Source organism: Drosophila miranda, assembly GCF_003369915.1.
Source record: "Drosophila miranda strain MSH22 chromosome Y unlocalized genomic scaffold, D.miranda_PacBio2.1 Contig_Y1_pilon, whole genome shotgun sequence".
Classification (NCBI taxonomy): domain Eukaryota; kingdom Metazoa; phylum Arthropoda; class Insecta; order Diptera; family Drosophilidae; genus Drosophila; species Drosophila miranda.
This window is the reverse complement of record NW_022881603.1, coordinates 8,766,332-8,781,404: the sequence shown is the minus strand read 5'-3', so window position 1 is coordinate 8,781,404 and position 15,073 is coordinate 8,766,332. Positions and strand designations below refer to the sequence as shown.

At 50.7% G+C, this 15,073-nt stretch overlaps 1 long non-coding RNA gene and 2 pseudogenes across 2 annotated transcripts; all 3 read left to right on the top strand.

The window, feature by feature from the left end:
• Positions 1-695: 695 nt before the first annotated feature.
• Positions 696-1,573, top strand: LOC117192075. Of its 2 annotated transcripts, none has more exons than XR_004474190.1 (3): positions 696-859; positions 1,226-1,352; positions 1,423-1,573. It is a non-coding gene; the product is annotated as an uncharacterized LOC117192075 (long non-coding RNA). The 2 variants fall into 2 exon arrangements; XR_004474189.1 differs by having other exon boundaries at positions 696-1,072.
• Positions 1,574-2,366: 793 nt separating this feature from the next.
• LOC117185850 lies at positions 2,367-7,354 on the top strand (annotated as a pseudogene).
• A 69-nt stretch (positions 7,355-7,423) lies between these two features.
• Positions 7,424-15,073, top strand: LOC117189690 (annotated as a pseudogene).

Below are 15,073 nucleotides of genomic sequence, written 5' to 3'. Positions count from 1 at the left end.
AGGTGCACACGCATTCAGCTTCAAGGAAAAGCTTAGCTGCACCGGTCATTTTTCCTCTGGCCTGCACATACTTTTGTTTTTCAGTAAGCTCATATGCGTCGGCATTTTTTTCGAATATCTCAAACCATTTTTCTATGGGAACCGATTTTCCATCACAATCGCTCACAACTTTTGTAAAATTATCTGGAGCGATCTTCATTTCTCGTTGCTCATCGCAAAGCACTTTCAAACTTAGCAACTTTATCATTTGATCAATCTTGTCATCAGTATTGTTTTCCGCATTTTCAAAATCTTTCATCTCGTTTGCACTCGGGCGCGACGTTCCTGGTACAGCTTCTTCCTTCTCTCTCTCTTTCCAGTGCAACGGCGGCGGTGTTTGCATCATTTTGCGGCTCTTTTCGACTTGTGTCTGTGTACCCGACGAGTGCTTGCCCTGTAGAACCAAAGGGGTCAATTGACCCCTCTCGAACTAGTTCTGCGCTGTTTACCGCGCAACTAGCTACGCAACTAGTTACGCGGGAAGCGAACGCGGACCAGGTCTTCGTCGACTACAATGTACTAGTTCTGAAACTAGTTACGCGGGAAGCGAACGCGGACCAGGTCTTCGTCGACTACAATGTACTAGTTCTGCAACTAGTTACGCGGGAAGCGAACGCGGACCAGGTCTGCGTCGACTACAATGTACTAGCTCTGCAACTAGTTACGCGGGAAGCGAACGCGGACCAGTCGAAAAAGAACCGAAAAACGAAGCCGCCTTCGGTTTGTTTTTGAAGGCGGCAAATAACCGCAATTCCGTGGAGTTACAGTGCCCACTCAGCTAGTTTTTACCGAGCCACGACATGCAATAAGCACCGAAATGGTAAGTTAATCGTGATATTTTACTGTAGTTGCGCTCGTGGAATGAAAGAGACAAGAATTTACACAAACAAAATGCATTTGTTTTCCTCGTTTGCTTTATGCGTTGATTTTGTTCACTTCTGTACAACATCTAATCGCTGGAAGAGTCTTTTGTGTAAACATTTATTAAAAAAGTGGAAAAGAATTAATAAATAAATCAAATTAATATAAACAGGTATGTACGTGCAAATATATATTATATATTTCAAATAAAATGATGAGCAAAAGGCATTTGCGTAGACTCCGTAAGAGTGAAAGGGAAGCTAACATTGCAAAGTTAGCGTTGTGCAGGAAAGATAACAGAACAGCAATGAAATCGATTCTCCAGCCAGCTGGCGTTTTGAGCGGCTTAAACTTTATTTTGAGTGAGGAAATTGTTCTAGCCTATAACGTCGATGGGGTCCAAGGGAAGAAGGCCCTTAGGACCCACAAAGAATTTTTTGCAGCTTTGCTAGGTAAAATACCATTTACACTTCTAGAGATTTAAAAATTTTTCATATAAATTAAAACAAATATTAATTACAGAATGTATTCCGCCTGGCGATGAGCCCCCCGAAAACACTGTGCGGAAGGCAATGCAAAGGATGAAGAAAAGGGTATTTAAGAAGAAGTGTCTTGCCAAAAACCAGGAGTAGGCTAAGCATCATATAATTTAAAATTATTCGTTATAATGAAAGACATTGTGTTTTTATTTTTGTATTATTCCAGACTGCCAGATTGACTACTACCAATAGTCAGTTCGGAACTAGTTACTGGTAACTAGGTCAGAGCTAGCTACAGGTAATCGAAGGGTAGTCGAGTGGGGAACTAGTTGCTGGCTCTCTACTGGTAACTAGTTCTTAACTCCTGAGCAACTAGCTACGGGTAATCGAAGGGTAATCGAGCGGGAACAAGGGGTGGTTCCGCCCTAGGACATGCATGTGTTAAATTTTCCGCTGAAACACATTGCGGGTAATCGATCTGGAAGCAGGGAGGTGAGAATGGTAGCTAGTGCGGCACCAGTGCGGAACTAGTTGCCTGGTACTAGAGGGTATTGCGTGTGTACTAACACATGCAAAGATGTTCTCTCTGCGCTCTCTCTCTCATGATGACGTCACTCTGGGGTACTGAACGCGCTAGCCAGTGTGTGACGCTTTCGTTGTATGAACTGGCACATCTATATACTGTATGGTTAGTGATTTCATCAACCTATTAAATTTCATTTTCAAAGCTATATAGAAATACAATAAAAGTAAGTGTTTAAAATAAGCCAGTCGATTAGAAAATAGGTTCATAAAATTATGTGGGCTTATAATATTTAACGGAACATTAAAATTAAGCAATATGGTTTCCAATCCTTGTCGGTGAACGATTAACCCATTATAAGCCAAGGGGGTATTTCAATTTTCCAGCCATTTACCTCAAGTAGTTGAACTATTTAAATATATGGGGGCTTAAGTGGGCTAAGTTGGGTTTTTCATCATACGGCTATATTGTTGTATATTAAAACAGCAACAACACGACAGTTTCGAGAACACGGCGAGAACAGCAATAAATTCGAAATTATGAGTATGGCTACAAGCGGAATTGTCGAGTCATTTCATACGGGTGCCCTGGTGCCAAAGGCGGAGACAGGAGTGCTAAATTTTCTGCAAAAGTATCCCGAATACGGCAAAGATGTAACCATTGCCATATTTGATTCCGGTGTGGATCCTCGGGCTACCGGACTTGAGGTGAGTTGGCATTTTTAATTGGTGGTGTCATGGATTTCCATTTCACATTTCGCTCGATGCACTTGTGTGCGTATCTTCAGACGCTTGTCGATGGCAAAACGATTAAAGTGATTGAGCGCTACGACTGCTCGGGATGCGGCGACGTAGATATGAAGAAGAAGGTAACACCAGATGAAAATGGAACCCTGAAGGGTTTGTCTGGCACCACCTTGACGCTCAGTCCCGAGCTGCTGGCTCTGAACACGGACACTGACAAGGCGGTTCGCGTGGGCCTCAAGTGCTTCGGTGATCTGGTGCCCTCCAAGGTGCGCGATAACATTGTAGCCCAGGCCAAGCTGAAGCACTTGGATAAGCCCCACAAGATTGCCACGGCCAACGCCAGTCGCAAGATATCTGAATTCGAGTCACAAAATACAGTTACGTTAGCCAAAAGCCGCTTGCAGAGAAAATCGGGTCGCTAAATACATACATATGCATATCCTTATTTCAGGTGAAGCCCCCAAACTGCCGTGGGACAAGAAAATCATAAAAGGGAACCAAGACTTTGAGCTGGAGATGCTCAATAGCTATGAGAAGGTCTACAACGACGTTAAAACCTCGTACGACTGTGTCCTCTTTCCCACGGCCAACGGATGGCTAACCCTCATCGACACCACCGAGCAGGGCAACCTGGATCGGGCCCTGCGCATTGTCGAGTACTCAAAGACGCACGAGACGCAGAACGTAGATGACTTCCTGTCGATATCAGTAAACGTCCACGATGAGGGCGATGTTCTGGAAATCGTCGGCATGTGCTCGCCCCATGGCACGCGCGTCTCGTCGATAGCCAGTGGCAACCACAGCTCGAGAGACGTTGACGGCGTAGCACCGAATGCCAAAATCGTGTCCATGACCATCGGAGATGGCCGCCTGGGGTCCATGGAGACTGGCACCGCTCTGGTTCGGGCCATGACGAAGGTAATGGAGCTGTGCCGCGAGGGCAGACGCATCGACGTGATCAACATGAGCTATGGCGAGCATGCCAACTGGTCGAATTCCGGGTAAGCTAGTCTGAGTGGCCTAATGAAAGCTAACCCAAAAGTGACTGTTTCTTTAGCGAGTTTGGTGATATACGTCGAAAGGTAAAGAAGAATAGGGGGTGTTCGAGGTACGTTTCAGAACCCACACAATCTACACTCCATTCCTCTTTTTCTCCGACATCTGACATCAGATAAACACACTACAGCAAGCATTCACCTGTGATATCAATTAAATTTAATCTCTGCCTAATCAATTTCAGCCGCGTTGGCGACCTAATGAACGAGATCGTAAACAAGTATGGCGTTGTCTGGGTAGCTTCCGCGGGCAACCATGGACCAGCGCTCAGCACTGTTGGCACACCGCCGGACATCAGTCAGCCCAGCCTGATTGGCGTGGGTGCCTATGTCTCGCCCCAAATGATGGAGGCAGAGTATGCCATGCGGGACAAGCTGCCCGGCAATGTGTACACATGGACCTCGCGCGATCCCTGCATCGATGGCGGCCAGGGCGTTACGGTCTGTGCTCCCGCTGGGGCCATTGCGTCCGTAACACAGTTCACCATGAGCAAGTCGCAGCTGATGAATGGCACCAGCATGTCCGCACCCCATGTGGCCGGTGCTGTGGCCCTGCTTATCTCCGGACTCAAACAGCAAAACATTGAGTATTCGCCGTACAGTATTAAGCGAGCCCTGAGCGTCACTGCCACCAAACTGAGCTATGTGGATCCCTTTGCCCAGGGTCACGGACTGCTGAATGTGGAGAAGGCCTTCGAGCATTTGGTGGAGAATCGTCAGTCCAAGGATAATATGTTGAGGTGGGTCCCAGCCCCATTGAGTGTCTCCGATTGGAGTATAAAATATTCTGTATGCAATATTTCAGGTTCTCGGTTCGCGTGGGCAACAACCAGGCCAAGGGCATCCACGTTCGGCAAGGCGTCCTCCGTAATTTCATCGATTTTAATGTCAACATCGAGCCGGTCTTCTTCAACGACAAGGAGACGGGTTAGTATCCAAACAGCATCCAAGAAGCACTCACTAAGCTGGTTTCCTTCTACAGATCCCAAGGATAAGTTCAACTTTAATGTGCGTTTGAATCTGATAAGCTCCCAGACCTGGGCGCAGTGTGGCTCCTTTCTGGATCTCAGCTATGGAACTCGCTCCATTGTCGTCCGCATCGACCCGTCGGACACAGCGCTGTGTAAGCAGTCCTCCCCCCACTAATTGTCCTTTGCTTACCCTTGTCTTTCGATCGTTTCAGGATTCGAGCCTACGACACGGACTGCGTCACCAAGGGCCCTCTCTTTGAGATCCCTGTGACTGTGGTGCAGCCCCATGTGGCTGATCTGATCTGAACACACCAATCTTCGAGCCAGCCTCCACCAAGGGGGACAACAGCGTTGAGTTCCAGCCCAATACCATACAGCGGGACTTTATCTTGGTCCCAGCCCGTGCCACCTGGGCATGTGAGAGCTCAGCAGCGTTCTATTGTTCAGTTTCGGTATAAAATGAAATTTTTTCGTGTTTTTACAGTGCTGCGCATGCGATCACCGATCCCAATCGTGGCAAGGACACAGGAAAATTCTTCCTACACACCAATCAGTTGCTGCCAAAGCAGTCCTGCCGAAAGAACGAGACCATGAAGATCATTTCCGTCAGCTCGAACCATGAATCGACCACGACCTTTAGGGTAAAGGCTGGCAAGATTCTGGAGCTGTGCATAGCCAAGTATTGGTCCAACTATGGCCAGAGTCACTTGAAGTACAGCCTCGAATTCCGTGGCGTTGAAGCCTCCAATCTCAATGCATGTGAGTCGCCATCGATAGCGAGTCCTGCTCTTTCGGTCCACTAATCCACGCTAATCCTTTCCAGATGTTATGCACGCTGGCAAAGGCATTCACAAACTAGAAATCGAGGCCCTGGTCGCGGAGGATATCCTGCCACAGCTGCAACTGAAGACTGCCGCCGTTGTGCTGAAGCCCACTGAGGCAAAGATCTCGCCATTGAGCGCCACCCGTGATGTCATACCAGAGGGTCGACAGGTATACCAGAACCTATTTGTGTACAATCTGAATGTGGCCAAGGCGGCGGAGGTGTCCCTCCATGCTCCTATTTTCAATGATTCGCTGTACGAGTCGGAGTTCGAGTCCCAGATGTGGATGCTGTACGATGGAAATAAGGCCTTGGTGGCCACCGGCGATGCGCACTCGCAGAATTTCTTCACAAAGCTGGAGAAGGGTGAATATACCATCCGCCTGCAGGTGCGTCACGAGAAACGCGATCTGCTGGAAAAGATTTCGGACGCCAATCTGGTGGCCTCATTCAAGCTCGTCAACTTCCTCAGCCTCGACTTCTACGAGAACTACAATCATTGCATTGTAGGAGGGCGCAAGCTGGCCGCGGCTGTGGTGCGGCGATCCACTCGAGTGGTGTACATTGCCCCCATTAGCCAGGAGCGGCTGAACAAGGCCAATCTCCCGGCCCAGTGTGCCTGGCTGTCCGGCAACCTGGTCTTCCCCAAGGACGAGGCAGGCCGTCGTGTGGCGCTACATTCATTCACTTATATCCTCAATCCTGCCGAGAAGAAGACAAATTCATCTGGGAACGGCAACAGCTCTGCAAATGCCACGGCAGCCACGTCCGTCAATCCGGCGAATTCAGCCGCCGGCGATGGAGTCGCCACGCAGACCGACACGCCACCAGAGGGCAGTGGCAGTCCCGCCTCGCCCAAGAAGGGGAAGACAAATTCGGATGAATATAGCGAGATTTTGCGTGACTTCCAGTGCACGCACATAGTCAAGTGTGGTAAGAGATTACCCATATCCATCTATTGATTGACTTATTGAAATGCCTTTTCTTGCAGAACCGGAGATGGCCGAGAAGATATACAACGAGGTGGTGGAAGCCCATCCCAAGCATTTACATCTGCTGCTCATCCAGAACATCGAGGCAGCTCAGTTGAATTCTGCTTTTCCGCTGACCTTTACAAATGGTCAAAAGAGCGATAAGCCTGTGGGAGAGAATGCCGACCAGCAGAAGGAAGAACAGAAGAAGCTGCGAAGTGCCCTGGAACGCGTGATCAAGCTGGCCGAGAATGTGATTGTGGAAACCGATGCAGAGGCATTGCTCTCCTACTACGGGCTCAAGAACGACACTCGTCCCGATGCGGCCAAGATTAAGCCGTATGTGAATGAAAGAGGATGCAATTTGATCGATTGACTGTACAATTAACTTTAACTTTCAGCAACATGGACAAGCAGCGAAACAATCTCATCGAAGCCCTCAGCAAGAAGGGCATAGCCATTGCCAAGTTGGCTGTCCTGGATGACAGTCTCAAGGATCGCCTGGCCGATATAAACGATGTGTACACGCATATTATCAAGTTTGTGGACGCCAACGACTCGAAGGCAATACAGTTTGCATTGTGGCATGCCTACGCCCATGCCCACTACGGACGCATGTACAAGTACATTGTGAAGCTGATTGAAGACAAGCGCACACGCGAGCAATACGACGAACTGGCCGCCATCAACAGTGCCTTGGGGCACGAGCACATTACAGCAGTTATTAAACGCATGACTGTCTCCTCTTTCCCAAGCACATACCGTCTGTTTTAAAACTCTGCTCAAATAGTAGGAAGCATGTTCACAAACGCACTAATGCGGTTACCATTTTGTTTTATATCTAAATTAACCAATATGTCTATGAATAAACCACAAATATAAAGTATCTTTTTTGAATCTGTGCCTTGCGGTCTCACTCATTACTGCACTCTCAAGAATATACCAACACTGGCCCAGCCAAGCATTCGGTATTTTCGCCGCTTTCGTCTTTAGTCTCACTAATTGCAGCAAAAAAACAAAAAACAATGCAGAAGCGCACGGATTAAAATGGGTAAGTTTGACAGAAAAAATGCAAATCAATTGTGAAAAGTGATCTTATTGGCAACCCCAAAGTGATTTTTAATGGGTGTATTGAAAAATATCAAGCGAAATGCAGCTAAAACATTATTTTCCCTGCTACGCAGTTGTGCATTTGTATTGGTGTGCTGTGTGTTTTGTGTGTATTGGCCGATCGATTTTATTTTGCATATTCAAGGACAAGCGTAATCCTGCGGGAAAGGCCTCCATCCTGAATGGGGGCGGCTCCAGATAATGTGCAACATTGAAAGGGAAATGACAATTTCACCGTTGAATGAATGTCGTCGCAGCGCCTGGCATCCGCCGATGACTCAAATCGCAAATCCCTGTCCAACGACGAGGGAGTTGACGTTGACCTGACGGCTATTATCAGCCCCATACAGCAGAGAACAGCAATTCTGCTGCTGTGTACATACATTTGTTGCTTGCGCTGCTTCCCTTGCATGCAGTATGCAGCGGTGAGTGAGTTTGTGGGTGGGGGGCGCTCTCTTGCAGCAAACAAAAGGTGACAGCGGCAAGGCGATGCGTGGGGCGGATGACAAATGCGGGTGAAGCAGGCAGGGCAGCAAGGCAATCAGAATTCTGTGTCAATGTGCTCACGCATGGGAGAGGGCTGGTGTGCGAGTGTTTGTGTTTGTGTGTGTGTGGGAGTGTGTACGTGCAGGAGGGAGTGGGAAAAGAGCTCCAAGCTAAATGAGATTTTTACATTCTGGAGAGGGCGCCCCTGGAGCAAACGAAATCACTGGGGAAGTGCGTTGGCGTTGGTGTGCTGTTGCTGTCGCTGTCCCGACCATGGCCGGATTTGCTTTGGATGGATGGATGGGTACCATCGTTAAAGTGCTTATTTATTGCCACATCCTCTCCCTCCGCGGAGCAATACAAACATCAAAGATAAGGCCCTGATCTCAGGGGCATTTCGCTGCGCTCCTGCGTGCGGGCTAGTGCCAGATTATGGACTTGAGAATTTAATGTGTTTATTTTTAAACTACATTTTCCGCTCCGCTATGTTCTGTCCCGTTTCCAGAGAATCCACAAATTGATTTATACGAATTCCTCACAAAGTCCGAACTGCAACAGTACTACAATGCCGTCAAGTGAGTGACCCAGAAATTGAATGTGGTTCCCCCCAAAACTCATCCTCCTCTCCTACTCCACCACATCCACCCCTTCTCTTCCCTCAGAAATGAATTGAAAATAACGAACGCGGCTCAATTTAAATATGCAGCGGATGAGGATCTGCGTTTCATTGGCCTCTCGAGGCCGGAAATCCGAAGACTCCGCAAATTCTACGAGAAGCACTTTCCCCACAGCTATCTCAGCAAGATCAAGCGTCTGCTGCAGACCCCCACCACGATGGTGAGACGGGAGGATGGGGCCGGGTCGGCCCAAGTGTCCCCCGATGGAAGTCCAGCCGCGTCGCAGGCGACCAAGAACGGTTCCACATCGCCCAGCAAGGTGCCCAACAACAAGCACATAATACCGGCCGACTCGATCAGCGTCAACAAGCAGCTGGGCACCGGGGAGTTTGGCATTGTGCAGCAGGGTGTCTGGACAAATGGCAGCGAGAGGGTGAGTAGCAGTGGGCAGTGAGTAGCACCGCAAACGATGATTCATTGATTGTTCACCTCCGCAGATCCAAGTGGCCATCAAGTGCCTCTGTCGCGAGCGGATGCAGTCGAATCCCATGGAGTTTCTGAAGGAGGCGGCCATCATGCATTCCATCGAGCACGAGAACATTGTGCGGCTGTACGGTGTGGTCCTGGCCACAGATTCGCTCATGCTGGTCACTGAATTGGCGCACCTGCGCTCCCTGCTCGAGTGCCTCAAGGACTCTGGGCTTCGCGTCAGTTTCCTCACGATTCCGACGCTCTGCGAGTTTGCCCTGCAGATATGCAATGGGATGCGTTACCTCGAACAGAAGCGCCTCATCCACAGGGATCTCGCCGCAAGGAACATTCTGGTATTCAGCAAGGACAAGGTGAAGATCTCAGACTTCGGGCTGTCGCGGGCTTTGGGTGTTGGCAAGGACTACTACAAGACCAACTTCAATGTGAACCTAAAGCTGCCGATTGCCTGGTGTGCTCCCGAGTGCATCAACTACTTGCGCTTCACCAACGCCTCCGATGTGTGGGCCTACGGCGTCTGTCTATGGGAGATGTTCTCGTACGGGTTCCAGCCCTGGGCCGCCCTAACCGGACTCCAGATACTGGAGGCCATCGATGCCCCCAACTTTCAGCGCCTGGAGCAGCCCGACTACTGCCCCAGTGAGTACTACACTTTGATGATGAAGTGCTGGCAGGACGACGCGGCCAAGCGACCCAAGTTCGGGGAGATCTACGACCAGCTACCGGACATGAAGCCCGAGCAGCTCAAGGCGGTGGTCAGCTGCACGGAACCGAAGAAGGATCACCTGATGTACCGCCAGGGCGACATCATCAGCGTCCTGGACCGCAATACGGGCTCACCCTTCTGGAAGGGAGTGCTCACCACCGGCAAGACCGGCTACTTCAACCCCTCGAACACGGTGGCTTTCCTTGAGGGCCTGCCCTCCAGCTCCAATCGCGACTCGTTCAGCCGGGCGAGCGACCATCGCATCAGCAAGCGCAAGCTGCGCACGGAGATGATTTCAAAGCCGCAGAACGATTTCAAGCACACCGGACATGTGGGCATCGATGGAGCCACCTTCGGCGACATTGCCTTCCTGGGAAGCTCTCAAAATGTAAGCAGAGATGGTCTTCTATCTTATCCACAGCTGATCTCTTTCTGTGTCCACCCATTTCGCAGTACAATCATGTGCCCAAGCAGATAGTCACACCGTACAAGCCGTCGGAGGATATTGAACAGACGCCACTGCTGCTGCCGCCCACGCCCACGAGCCCCGACTCGCTGCAGACGGCCAGTGGCTACTTCCCCGAGGGGGCCGGCACCAACAGCTTGAATCCCACATTCATTCCCTCCGCCGAGTACACGCCCAAGCTGATCGCCACCAACGGCCAGAGCTCGTTTGACTTTGCCGCCAGCGGCTCCACCAATCCCTTCTTCCTCAACAAACTGGACGACGAGCTGCTGGAGATCGCCCTCCAGCAGCAGCAGAACAACAACATGCAGTCGAGGGGGGCTCCCGCAGTGTCCTGCAGGATGATCCGCACGAGTATCAAGAGATATCAGACGATGAGATGGTCGCCGGTAAGCTGGACTTTGGGCCCTCGCTGCTGGACGAAATCAACTCGATGTTCGGGTCGATAAGTGGAGCCTCTGGAGGCCAGCCCAAGTCGCCGGGATTCGAGCAGGTGAACAGCAAGAACGAGTTTTCTGAGCTGTCGGTGAAGCTGGGCCAGAAGCCGGGCGATTCCAATGGCAACAAGCATGGCCATGGCCACGGCCTCCTGTCCAAAAAGAAGACCTCGGGGACTGTAAAGCCCATCTCTGTCAAGGACGAAAAGATGCTCAACCATGCCATCGAAATAGCCAACGAGATAAGCGCCAGGTTAGAGAGAAGTCAGCCTCAGCCTAAGAGCGTCCTAATTTCTGTCTTTCCTTGTGTTTCAGGTCGATGATTGACCTGGTCTCGGACCAGGCCCCGGCCACCCACAACTCCAAGCGTAAGTTTAGCTTCCGATTCACGCATTTGAGCAACAACAGCAGCGGCGACAAAGCGCAGAGCTTTGGGGGCGCCGGCGGCGGATCTGGGCATACGCCCACCCATGCCGGCAGTGCCTCGCCCTTCTCCAAGAAGAAGAACTTCACCGAGGAGCTGCAGAGCATTCCGGACATACAGGTGAGGCGCAGCTTGGGTCCCACGAGTTTGCTAGCAGTCGATATCTTGGTCTGGAGATTCTAATCCACGAGTTTTCGTCTACACTTTGCTCTTTCTCTTTGCTCTCCTGCTCCTACTCCTCCTGCTCACGATCGTTGTCCCCTGTTCATTTCCCTGTTTTCGTTTGGCATTTTCTTTTGGTTGTTTCGTTTGCTCCTCCGTCGCCCCATCGCGCAGCGCTTCCGCTCGCTGAGCGAGATCAAGAACGGCGCCGATCTGCGCGTGCCCATCTTTGACAAGGAGAGCTCCGACTTTCTGTTCGAAAAGTCGCGGGAGATACTGAGCCGTCCCCTCAACCTGGACAGCTCCCTGGAGGGAGCTCCAGAGGATCGGCAGCAGCCGAAGAGCATCACCTACAACATCATGGACATTGAGAACACGCTGAAAGCGCTCAATCTGGACTTTATGCACACCTACACGGAGCTGGACAAGAGTGATTCGAACGACACGATTCTCAACGATCAGCAGCTGCCGCAGCTGATCAGCCTGGACGATGGCATCAGCAGTGCCACCGGCAGCCTCAAGTCGGCCGTCTACAGCTACAGCAACGGGGTCCAGACCATGTTCGACTTCAATGCGGCCACCAGCCACCTGGACAAGCATCTCCAGTACATGCACAACCAGGCTCAGATGAGTGCCGCCGCTGCGGCGGGCGGGCCGGAGCCCAAGCGTTCGAGCACCCCGGACACGGGCTTTGCCTCGCGGGACACCAACATTTCGTTGTCGCGCCGCAGCAGCCAGAAGTCCAGCTACAGTCCACAGGAAAGCTACTTTCCCATCAAGACCGAGGTCCTCTTCAGTGCCCCGCCCGTGATCATGACCAGTGGTGGCTACCCGAGCCTCAAGGACGAACTGGGTGGCTACGAGCGATTTGGAAACGGCGCCACAAAGCAAATGCTGGCCTCTGCCTCGCCCATCAAGTCGGGCACGGGCTCTGGCCTGGGCAGCAGCAACTCCGTCTACATGGCCTCCAAGAACTACCGCCAGCGCTCGACCTCCTTCAACGATAGTTTCCACCCCATCTCCCCTGTGCTCTCTGAGCCGCCACAGAGGGTCGTCATGCAGCGGCAGGTCAGCAGACCAGAGCAGCCGCAACAGCAACAGCCCTCTGCTCCCCTGCCGCGTCTCACGGCTTCCTACAAGCCGCGCTCCATCCGGGCCCGGACCATGCGGCGGCTCAGCTACAACCCCATGACCCTGTACTCCAGCTCCTCCAGCGGCGAGGAGGAGGAGGACACCAAGCCCAGTCTGGCCCGCTCCGAGTGCGACATACGCGCCAGAGTGGTGGGCGGTTCGAATACTTCGATGAGCAGACGCCGACGGGCGGCTCTCATCCGCCAGGTGCAGTCTGCCTGTCACGACGAGCGGGACGCCATCATATCGTCGCGTCAGATCTACGGCTCAAACTCGAGCATCAAGTCTGCGCCCCACTACAACTTTGGAGGACAGCGACGCAGCTTCCACCGGGGCGGGTCCGCACACGGCCATGGCGGCGGTGGCGGCGGCGGCTACGGCGGCCAGTACGAAGAGAGGATCTACGACTTTGGTGGACGTGGTCCAGGAAACAATTACTGCAGCGGGCTGCCAGGCTATCTAATGGCCTATCAGAAGCCCATGTGCGCGCCAAACGGAACGGATTTGGGACCGGGATCCGGATCGGGCTCCTCCTCGGCAGACTCGTCGGCCGTGCACGCCACCTACAGACCTACCGGCACCGGCACCGCGGGAGGAGTCACCCTACAGCGACCCATGAGTGGGGGAGCTGCCCTCTATGAGTTCGACATTAGCAGGCTCACGGGCAAGAGTCCCACATCAACCAATTTTGTGGGAAGCTCACCGGAGGAACTCAAGCAGCGACAGCTATCGATGGGCTCTCTGCTGACGCCTGGGACGACTGGAAAGCCGAATCCGAAGCACCATTGGCCAGAGAAGATTCACGCGTCGTCGGTGAAGCAGCACGAGATGCACTGGAGGCAGGGGCAGCAGCAGCAACAGTCTCAGCCACAGAAGCCGCTGCATGCGACGATGCCGCTCATAAGCTCGGTGGGAGCCGGTGGAAGGGGAGCCGGATATAGCGATAGCTCCTCTTCCTCGAGCACAGAGAGCGGCGTCGAGTTTCAATTTCGTCGGGAGTCGGAGCTCAATGCACCACGGATTCCGCCCAGCCCGGCTCCATAACTAAGGAAAATGCTGAAATATGTTCTCAATTTACTGTTTGGCAATGTTCTGTCCGATTAGGGTTCAGTTCTATAGGATCGATCGATAACATGGAATGGTATAGATGGCTCCCTCCTGGGAGCCAAGGCCCAGGGAGGGGAGGGTATCGTGTATCGTGTATGTGTCAGTGTCAGTGTGTTGAGTGTGTGTGATTGAGTGAGTGTGGGTGGGTGGGTGCTAAAGAAGGATATGAAGGATGGGCGGTCGGTTGGTTCGTGGAGCGGTCCGGAAGTAGATCGGAAAGTAAATTGAAGAAATATTTACAGCGATAAATACGTATATTTTTTGGAATTTGAATTTTTGAATCGATATGAATGAGAGTAGAGTGTGCCTTACAGGAAAACACCGCAAGACCTCTCAAAACAGATAATAATGTGCAGAACAGCAGAACTAGCTGCATACATACATACTGGCTTCCATTCCATTTCATTAACCATTATCCATCCGCTGTATTATCCACCGCATCATCATACATCATACATCAGCGGTGGTCATGTCCTGCTCCTCCCATCGCTCCCACACAAGCGAATGGCCAAATATATAAAAACAACGCACATTTCGTGTGCATGACGAGGCAGACTGATGTTCGGCTCGAGTTTCGATAGCAAAAATCCTGCCCACCGCTGTCATAGATCATCAGATCAATAGATCGCTTTCATCGATGCACCGATTCACTTCACCAAATATTTCGAAGAAACAAGAAATAGAGAATAACCAATATTGCGAAACAAAGAGTAACGAAAAGTCGTGGCTTCCAAATCGAATATGAAAACGGAAACTGAAAGAGATATTTTTTTTTTTTAAACCTTAAAAGCTTTTGGTTGACGGAAACAGTATTACAATGCAAAGCGAGGTACACACTGGAAAATATACTCACAGAGGTAGAGAGACCTCCTACTAGACAACAGGGTATTACCATTTACCAATTACCAATTACCAATGGGTTCTTCAATTGTTTTCGAACCTTTTTGAGAGATAACTATAAGTCACACACACACACACACACACACTAGAAATCTGCGTGGCTACACACAGAAAATAAGTCCAAAAGAATGCATTGGAATCTAAATGAATTGAGTGAGTGCAAGGCACGCAATGAAACTCGTTTCTGTGAGTGCAAGTGGGGCATTTAGCAAAGGAAATGGCAAGGCCGAAGAACATTGAATCTACTCGAAGGCCACTTTGTATATTCTGTCGTGCCTCTTTGGCAATCGTCAGAAATATAGAAAAACAAAACATAACGACAACAGAACAGAAAATTGTCCACACCAAGAGGTACTAGTACTCGCGAAAGCCATATTATGTGCCATATCCTGAAGCTTGCATTTCTATGAAACCAAAAGAGAAGCGAAACCTCCAAAAACCTAACACAAAATAGAAGCATTTAAAGCTGACTTTAAACTACAAACTAAACCAAAAGTGCGTAAGCCCTAGAATATCGTATGAGACGTGGAATTATTTGCCTACTAAACTTACTAAATAAAAACCAAAAAA